General features: G+C 39.7%; 1 protein-coding gene across 2 annotated transcripts in view; it reads left to right on the top strand.

Moving 5' to 3' along the window:
• LOC106879376 (ubiquitin thioesterase zranb1-B) overlaps positions 1–9,073 on the top strand; it is a 197,409-nt gene that overhangs the window by 81,311 nt on the left and 107,025 nt on the right. For both annotated transcript variants that reach the window (XM_014928907.2, XM_014928915.2), the window contains exon 2: positions 5,969–6,129. The gene's annotated coding sequence lies outside the window, so the exon portion shown is untranslated. The remainder of the gene's footprint in view (positions 1–5,968; positions 6,130–9,073) is intronic.

Raw genomic sequence — 9,073 nt, 5'->3', positions numbered from 1 at the left:
TCAATTCCTGGATCGGGCAGATAGTATATCAACGGAGTATATTTATGTGTTGTTCTTACGATCGTGAGATTGTGAGTTCAATTCCTGGATCGGGCAGATAGTATATCAACGGAGTATATTTATGTGTTGTTCTTACGATCGTGAGATTGTGAGTTCAATTCCTGGATCGGGCTGTGAGTAGTGTTCTTGAGCAAGACACTTTATTTCACTTTGCTCCAGTTCACTCAGCTGTAGAAATGAGTTGCAACATCACTTGTGTTAAGCTGTATCATCATTTGCCTTTCCCCATGGATAGCATATGCATGGACAATTGGTCTTCCACAAAACAACCTTGCCCAGACTTGTACCTTGCAGTGGTGGTGGTGGCGGTGGTGTGGGGTGGGTACTTTCTAGGTGTAATCCCAAGGTCATTTATGACCGAAGGGGGTCTTTACCCTTTACTTGCCTTTAGAATGTTGGTATTGATTAGAGTTTGAGACAGAAGGTGACATTGCTCATGGCAGTTAGTTATTTTGAAATATTTGAAAGCTTCCTTTATGCAGCAAATGAAAATTAATGATATCAAAATTAATTTTGAAAATTAACTCATTTAGCAGTGTCAAATCTATTAGGAGAAAGCCATTCTAATTTTTGAATATATTCATTGTACTTAAATAGTTATTTATAGCACTTTCTAATTTCCAGGAATGAAAATGCCACGGTTCCTCTGTGAAATCTAAATAACCTTAACCTAACCACTTCTATTGTTTATTATGATTGAACAATAGCTTTGCACTTTTTTCATTCTTTACTGTGAAAAGTTTTAAACATTTGTGAGTTTTAAATGGTCGTTAAACCTTAGACACTTTTGACATTGTCATTCATATGCAAGGTTTTTAAATTTACAAGCAAAAATTTCATTTCAAACAATAAGGAAATAATTGCTATATTATTTGGTGGTGTTGCTCGACCAAACAATGGAATTACTGGTGACTTTTTAAACAGTTTTTATTCAATTATGGTCTTTCGTTTGTAATTTTGACTAAAGTCATTTTCTTCATCTAACAATAAACAATGTGACAGCTTGCAGGGTTTTCGACTAATTATAAGTCTATTTTGCAAACTCGGAAATAATGAAAAGAAAATGTTGGCATATATGAAAGCACTTTGGCTGAAGTTGTTAATATAATGTTTTATTTGTGAATTCTGTTCAAATCTATTTGCGGAAGTCAGTTTTGTTTTATAAAACAGGATGTGACTGATCTTTCAGCATAAATTACTCTCTTTATTAAATTACTCGTTAAAAGAATATAAATATTAATTGAAGGTTGGCTCTACTGAAACACTGATCTATAAACTGTTATTCTTTTATTCTTGTATTTGTTCCCACTCATTGGAAAGTGGCCACACTGGAGCACCACCTTTAAGGGTTTAAGGGCTCAGTCAATCTTGACTGCAGTGCTTATTTGAAGTGTGACACTTATTCTATCGGTCTCCTTTTATCGAACTGCAAAGTTATGTTGAGGTGACCAAAATAACACCAGTTGTCAAGCAGTGTGAAACAAACTCCCACTTCTAGTGATACTTGCAAACAACAATGAATGGCTTTCCCCCACCCACACACTCTGCTTCCTCCACACTTCACTACACCTATGCATGAGAGACTATCGATCCACCCTCATCACTCTACCTGTGTCCACCTTCCATCCTCCATTTGCCCTCTTCCATCCATTTCCTCTCCTCCATCCATTTCTCCTCCTGCATCCATTTTCCCTCCTCCATCTTATTTCCCCATTCAATCCAGTCATCGCCCAATTGCACACCCCCCACCCGTTTCTTCTCATCACCTGTGATGCTTACAAGTGACACAACCATCTTCATCATCTTGCTGCCTCTTCACTAATCTTCTCTGAGAATGACAGCATCAGATCATCATTGTCATTACTCTACCCACTGACCCCTTTTACTTGGCTTGTGCAGGTTTTATCAAACTGTCTGTACCAAATGCCCTCTAATTCACCTTATCTAAGTTGCCATCCATCACTCTCTCTCTCCCTTGTGGAACATTTCTATCTCTCACCCATCACCTACTCTTATATTATGTCCACTTCTGCTATTATCCATCACTTCCTCTTACCTCCCACTCCAGTAACTCTGTCCCTACCCCACCAATTGTTACTCCTTCCTTCCACCCATTATGACCTTCCATTCTCTCTCCTTCTCATTCACATTACCTGAACAAAAGTACACATTTTAGGTTATTGAGTACTCTATATTTACAGAGTACAAGGCACCCTCTCTTATGCTGGTGCCATGATGGAAAGCCCCTCTTCCTGTACATATTCTAAAATAATTAGTGAGTGAGCAAAGATAAAGTAGAATTGAAATGTCCCTTAGACTTGTCTCGCTAAGGATTTCACAGTCTCTCAGAGATGGCACTGTAGAGTGGATGGCACTTGAGCAGAGAAAGTGTCAGTTTTGTGGTCCCTCTAGTTCTGTCTTGATGAGGACTTACCAACGCCTCTCAAGTGATAGTGTGACCAGAAAATGCACCCAGTGCACTCTACAAAGTGGTTGGTGATAGGAGGGCATCCAGATGTAAAAAAAACAAAAAACAAGCTAAATTCTTTGTACGAGCCCCAGTTTATGGAAGCAATGGCTCCCAATAAAATAAGGAATTGGATTGTGATGGCCTATCCAACCCATGCCAGCATGGAAAGTGCATGTCATATGATGATGGTGGTGATTTTTTGGGGTTTTCACACAGCTTCCTTCTGCCGAATTTATTCACAAGGCATCGTCCAGCCTGGGGCTATAGCAGAAAACATTTGCCCAATGTGTGTGCAGTGGGACTGAACCTGAAACCATGTGGATGAGAAGTGTATTTGTTAACCACACAACTATGCCTGCACCTGTTGTTGTGTATATTCATGATGTTGAAATTAGATATTAGTTGTAGTTAATTAGATCTAGGTTAGTCTTTATATAGCAGGTCTACGAACAAAAAGGAGGCCAACCATGACCATCTATTTTATTTTTCTGTTCAGATGTAGTGTTTCAAACAGGGAGTATCTAGAGCACATTATCTCATGTATTCTTTTAAGTTGGTAATGTATGATTCGAGGGAGATTTATCTGCTATTTCTAGCTGGTTGATTGACTCCCTCTTCAGTTCAATTACATACAAGTATAACAAGATTATTCATGAAGGTGCATGACCTATCGGTTAACGTATTGTATTCATGATTGTAAATACTTCCTGGACTGGGTGGTGTATTGTATCCTTGCAGAAACATTTCATTTTACGTTGCCGCAGTCCATTCAGGTGTAAACGAGTTCCCCTGTGATAGATTGGCACCCAGTTTAGGGGTGCCAGAATGTTGTGACCTTGGTCACGTATGCACCATAGGCCTAGCTGCCCAGCCAGAAGGGTGGCATCATTTAAACGCTGCAACATTGCAAGGAAGCACGTTGTGACCAACAGCATATAACATAGTCTAATTGATACAGCGATATAGTGATATTTATTACGTAGTAGCCTCTTCTATTATGTTTGTTTGTTTTTTTTCTAAATGTGGAAATTCAATATTGTCTATTTTCATTAACTTATGTTCACAACTTGTTTGTAAATAATGCTCCTTACCTACTGACCACTACTTTGGATTATACTAAAGCTATTTGCGTAGTCTCCTTGATGTAATCCTTCAATGTTTACATGTAATTTCTTGAACTATGCCCAAATCTGCAACTTGCTCTATGTTGGAAAACTAATATTTTCTTATCTGACAAAACCTCGCTCCTAGTCATGTGTTATGTAGCTGCCAACGGGAATAAATAACATTTTTACTTTACAATTCGTTTGTTTGTTGTTTGCAGCATGTTAGTGTGGGTCAGAAGTTTGGTTTGTGACCATGTGGGTTTGTGTTTGATTCCATTGCATATATCTTGATCTGTTGTTATCTAGAATACTCGTGGATCAACCAAAGACTCAAGAGTTAAATGGAAACTGCACAGAAGTTAATCAGATAAATTGTATTTGTTTATGGGTGCTAGACCTGGTTTGTTACCTGGTTCAACACCGCATGGGCCTGTAGATCCCGTTAGCAAACTGCACTCCATTGTAAGCACTTGGGCCAGGACTTGAGCATGGAGATAATTTTTCTTCTTGAGTTTGGAAGGTCATGAAAAAATTCAGAAATATTCTTTCCTTCTCTGACTAACCTGTAAAAGAAGAGAGGTGCCTCTAGCAGTGAAGTTCTTCAGTTCAGTCCAAAATATCAATTTTCACTAACAGTTCACCTAAAAAGAAGAAAATGAGTATCCTGGATATGAGGATTGTTAAAGGAGATGGTTCAGATATCATATACATGGATTTCTGTACCTTTTCATCCAAAAAGAAGAAAAAGGAGAAGTAAAAATATTGTATAATTTTGGGGACTATTTCATCTAAAAAGAATATAATAGCTATGAGGGTAGCTAAAGGAAAGGTAAAGATGTCATGTGATTCAAGCCCTGGTCGTCAAATTCTTCCCTTTTTTTAACAACAGAATGTACTGAGTCTAGGATCGAATTAATGAGAATTTTATTCTAAATCATAAAAGGGAATTAGTTAAGGTTAAGCAGCAGAGTAGAGATACAAATTGTTAGGCCACAGTGTCCTTCCATTAATTTATCAGATTTATTAACTTGAGAATATTTGTTTATTTTTATCTGTTTTTTTCATGTTGGCATGAGTTATGGTCACAGCTTCACCATCTTCTCTCCCCTCCCCCACCTGAAGTTGCCATGACACCTCCAAGACACCTTTTTCTGTTCTCTCCCTCACCATTACTTCTTCCCCACTTCTGCAGTCGAGGGGTCTTGTCCTGCAAGTTACTTGGTGACCTCATTGCTTCTGGCCATCATTGTCATCATCCAATGTTTTGATTCTGGATTTTGTCTCCGTTAATGGGGGTGGCCATATCTACCTCAATGCCATAGCAACTGCCCTCACACCATCTTGCCATCTTGCCCAGTTTTGGGGCATCCTCCTTTTTCAAACCAACCCTCCCAATCTCCTCCTCCACCTTTTCCTCGGTCTACCTTCGCTTTTACGCTCCATTTACCTCAAATGCAATCACCCTCCTCAGAACATACTCTTGTCTTCATCCCTCCTCAACACATGCCCATACCACCTCACTCCATTCACCCTTGCCAACCATTCCACCGATTCCTCCAACCCCAGCATTCCCATCAAATCCTCAGTCCTCCTCTTAATCAAACAGCTTCACCCCACACATTTCTCTCACCATTGCTCTCTCAGTTCTTCTCAAAATTACCATCTCTCTTTCTCTCTCTCTCTCTCTCTCTCTCTCTCTCTCAGACACAATGTCTCACTCCCACACAGCCTTGCAGTTCTCACACAACTCTTATAGACCCTTCCTTTCATCTTTAATGAGAACCTTTTCCCATATAACAATGCTCCACATTCCCTGAACTTCACCCAGCCGAGTCTTGTCCTTGCTGTCACAGCTGCTTCACGTCCACCACTTACATCCACCCTATCTCCCACGTAAGAAGCACCCAGTACACTGTAGAGTATTTGACATTAGCAATACAAACAGCAGTAAAATTAGGGGTGCAGCAGGTTGCTGAAATTTAAGATTTAAGAGTGTTCGACTGGCTAGAAATAACTGGCTAATTTCCTTCAAGACCACACCCTGCCATTTTGAGAAAAAGATACATTGGGTAAGTCTTCTGACTTGCCAGTGTCTGTCAAACCGTCCAACCCATGCCAACAGGGAAAGTGGACAGTAAATGATGATGATGACTGTAACACATACATACACACACACATGTTGTTATAAACTTTTCAAATAACAGGAATATTTTTTTCAGTGAATGTATATCATTATTCTTTTTTCTTTGACATGTTTCAATCATTTGACTGCAGCCATGCTGGAGCACTACCTTAAAGGGTCTTTTATCTTTTTTTATCTTTTTTTTTTTAGATGGCTGTTGGGAAGTGTCGGTAACTGCTACACAATGTAAAACAGGGGAAAGAAGGAAAGATGCTGTGGAAGTGATTTTAGAAATAAAAGTGTTATAGAAGTTGCCTGATCAAATTGGGCTTCTTGGACATTGGTGCTGTTTGTGTCTTCTATTAAGTGAGGTGAGTATATTGAATTCTTGTTGTTCTTGATGTTATTGATGTGCCTCTGAGACAGTAAGCCTGCTCGAACAGGCCTACAACACGTAGGTGGTCAGTCAAATGACCAGGTACGACCCCTAGATTCACATTTGTGCCATACTTCTGTCTGTTAAACATTTGTTGTGCTTATTTGCATGTAATGCCATGTACCAGTTCTCTTTTAGCTTTTACTGGTTTCAGTCATTTGATTGTGGCCATGCTGGAGCACTGCCTCGAAGGGTTTTAGTTGAACAAATTGACCCCAGGACTTACTTTTTAAGTCTAGTACTTATTGTTATGGCCGCTTTTGCTGACCTGCTAAGTTACAGAGATGTAAACACACCACCACCGGTTGTGAAATGGTGATGGGGGGGGGGACAGACACGGGTACAAAGGCACACACACATAATTATATACATACATATACATACATACATGCATGAATATAATATCCGTGACAGGCTTCTTTCAGTTGTCTACCAAATCAATTCACAAGACTTTGGTTAGCCTGAGAAAAAAACTTGCCTAAAGTGCCACACAGCGGGACTGAACCTAGAACCATGTGGTTGGGAAGCAAGCCTCTTACCACACAGCCATGCCTTATTTAAGCCCTATGAAGCATTGGCTATCGACGACTGTTCTCCATTTTGTGCTGTCTTTCCTGCTTCTTACGGTTTCCTTTTGGATTTTGTTTCCCTGATTAAATTGGGCTTCTTAGACATTGGAAACATATGTTTCCCTGAGGTAAGGGCCTTCCTCTCCAACGTCCTGTTGGTCTTCAGTTGTCATTGATGCTTCTGTAATTTTGCTTATTTTGGGGATAGAGGTGTTGGCTGTACACAAACCCATTTTTACCTCTGGGAAGAGAGAGTCCATATTAGTTTGGCCCCTCTCCTTTGACCTGTCCAGCATGGGAGGCCCTAACAAGAGCTTGCGATCCACTGGCAAAGCTTTCAGAGTCACTGAGGCACACAGGGCACCACACTGCCACAAGGGGTGCACCCTGTGGTAGCAGTGTAGCAATCTGAGTCTGTCAGACTTTCTCCACTGTCTTTATGTATGTCTGTTGTTGTTTAACCCCAAGTTAACCAAATGAGCAGTCCAATAAGCAAAGACTCTCAATGTTTTAGGGGTTGTTTTAGATACATTATTCAATGGCCTTTTTGTTTTCCATGCTGGCATCGGTTGGATGGTTTGACTGAGGCCTGGAGAGCCAGCGGCTGCACCCGGCTCCAATCTGGTCTGGCAATGTTTCTACAACTGGATGCCTTTCCTATTGCCAACCACTCTGAAAGTGTGGTGGGTGCTTTTTACGTGCCACCAGCACAGGAGCCAGTCAGGCGAGCCTGGCATCAATCACATTCGGATAGTGCTTTTTGCATCTCGCCGGCACAGAAGCCAGTCAGGGGCCACTGGCATCAGCCATGTATGTACGTATATATCTTGTTTCAATGATTAGTCTGTGGCCATGCTGGGGTACTTTTTTGAAGGGTTCATTCAAACTAATCAACCCCAGTATTTATCTTTAATTGTGGTTCTTATTCTATTGATCCCTTTTGCTGAACTCTTAAGTTACAGGGACATAAACAAACCAACACTGGTTGTCAAGCAGTGGTGGGGGATATATGCATATGGAAAGGCACACACATACACACACACAGGGTACTTTCATTTTCCTTCTAATTCCACTCTCATGGCTTTGGTCATCCTGTGCTATAATAGAAGACGCTTGCCCAAGGTGTCATGCAGTGAGACTGAACCCAGAACCATGTGGTTGGAAAGTAAACTTTTTACCACACAGCCATGCCCATACACATGCGCACATGCATGCACACACACATGCACATGTGATAGGATTCTTTCAGTTTCCATCTACTAAGTCCATTCACAATGCTTTGTTTGATTGACTTTGGGTCTCTGTAGAAAAACTTTGCCCCAAAGTGCTACACAGTGGGACTGAACCTGCAGCAACATGGCTAGTAATGAAACTTCTTAACCACGCAATCACATCTCAGTACCTTCTGTTCATCAAAAATATTTTAAAAATATTTAAAAAGCTAAAAGAAAACAAAAATTACATTCCTATTGTGTTTAGAAGAAATATATATTTATCACTGGCTAAGTCTATATTGACACCCAATCGAGTAGAACATTTATTATTAGTACTCATGCACCAAAGCATCAATGTTGTTTGTGTTTCTTTTTGTTGTTGTTTTTCTTTGTGTGTGTGTGTGTGTGTGTGTGTGTTTTTCTTTCGTTCTTTCTCCTCCAATCATTTTCTTTTACAAATCATCTCTCCATCTTTATACCTGGTGTCTGGGTTTTCAGTTGCGGAAAGAGTGATACGTAGCAAATCATATTTTCTCTGCTCTCTTTATTGTTAATGAACGCAATGTTTTTTTTTCATACTGGTGTCCTTCAAAGTCCCATACCACACGGGGAAGGAAAAAGACAAATGGAAATTACATTTCTAAAAATATCTCCATTTAAAAAAATTTTTTGTTTTCAAAGATTTAGTTTTGTTTTTCTCACTACTTCTATACTCCTGTCCCCTTTTCCTTCCCTGTGAGATATGGAATTTCAAGGGAAAGCTATTCCAGCACAAAACTCCATGGTTTTTTTTTCTTTTATTATTATCATTATTATTATTAAAGCAACAAGTTGGCAGAATTGTTTGCACGGCGGGTGAAAAGCTTAGTGATATTTTGCCTGTTGCTACATTCTGAGTTCAAATTTCGTCGAAGCCGACTTTGTCTTTCATCCTTTCGGGGTTGATTAAGTAAGTACCAGTGAAACACTGGGGTCGATGTAATCAACTAGTCCCTCTCCCCACAAATTTGTGGCCTTTATGCCTATAATAGAAAGGATTATTATTATTATTATTGTTATTATTATTATTATTATTATTATTATTATTATTATCATT

Source organism: Octopus bimaculoides, chromosome 22 (assembly GCF_001194135.2).
Source record: "Octopus bimaculoides isolate UCB-OBI-ISO-001 chromosome 22, ASM119413v2, whole genome shotgun sequence".
NCBI lineage: Eukaryota > Metazoa > Mollusca > Cephalopoda > Octopoda > Octopodidae > Octopus > Octopus bimaculoides.
The sequence above is the reverse complement of the archived record's forward strand: the minus strand, read 5'-3'. Positions and strand labels throughout refer to the sequence as shown.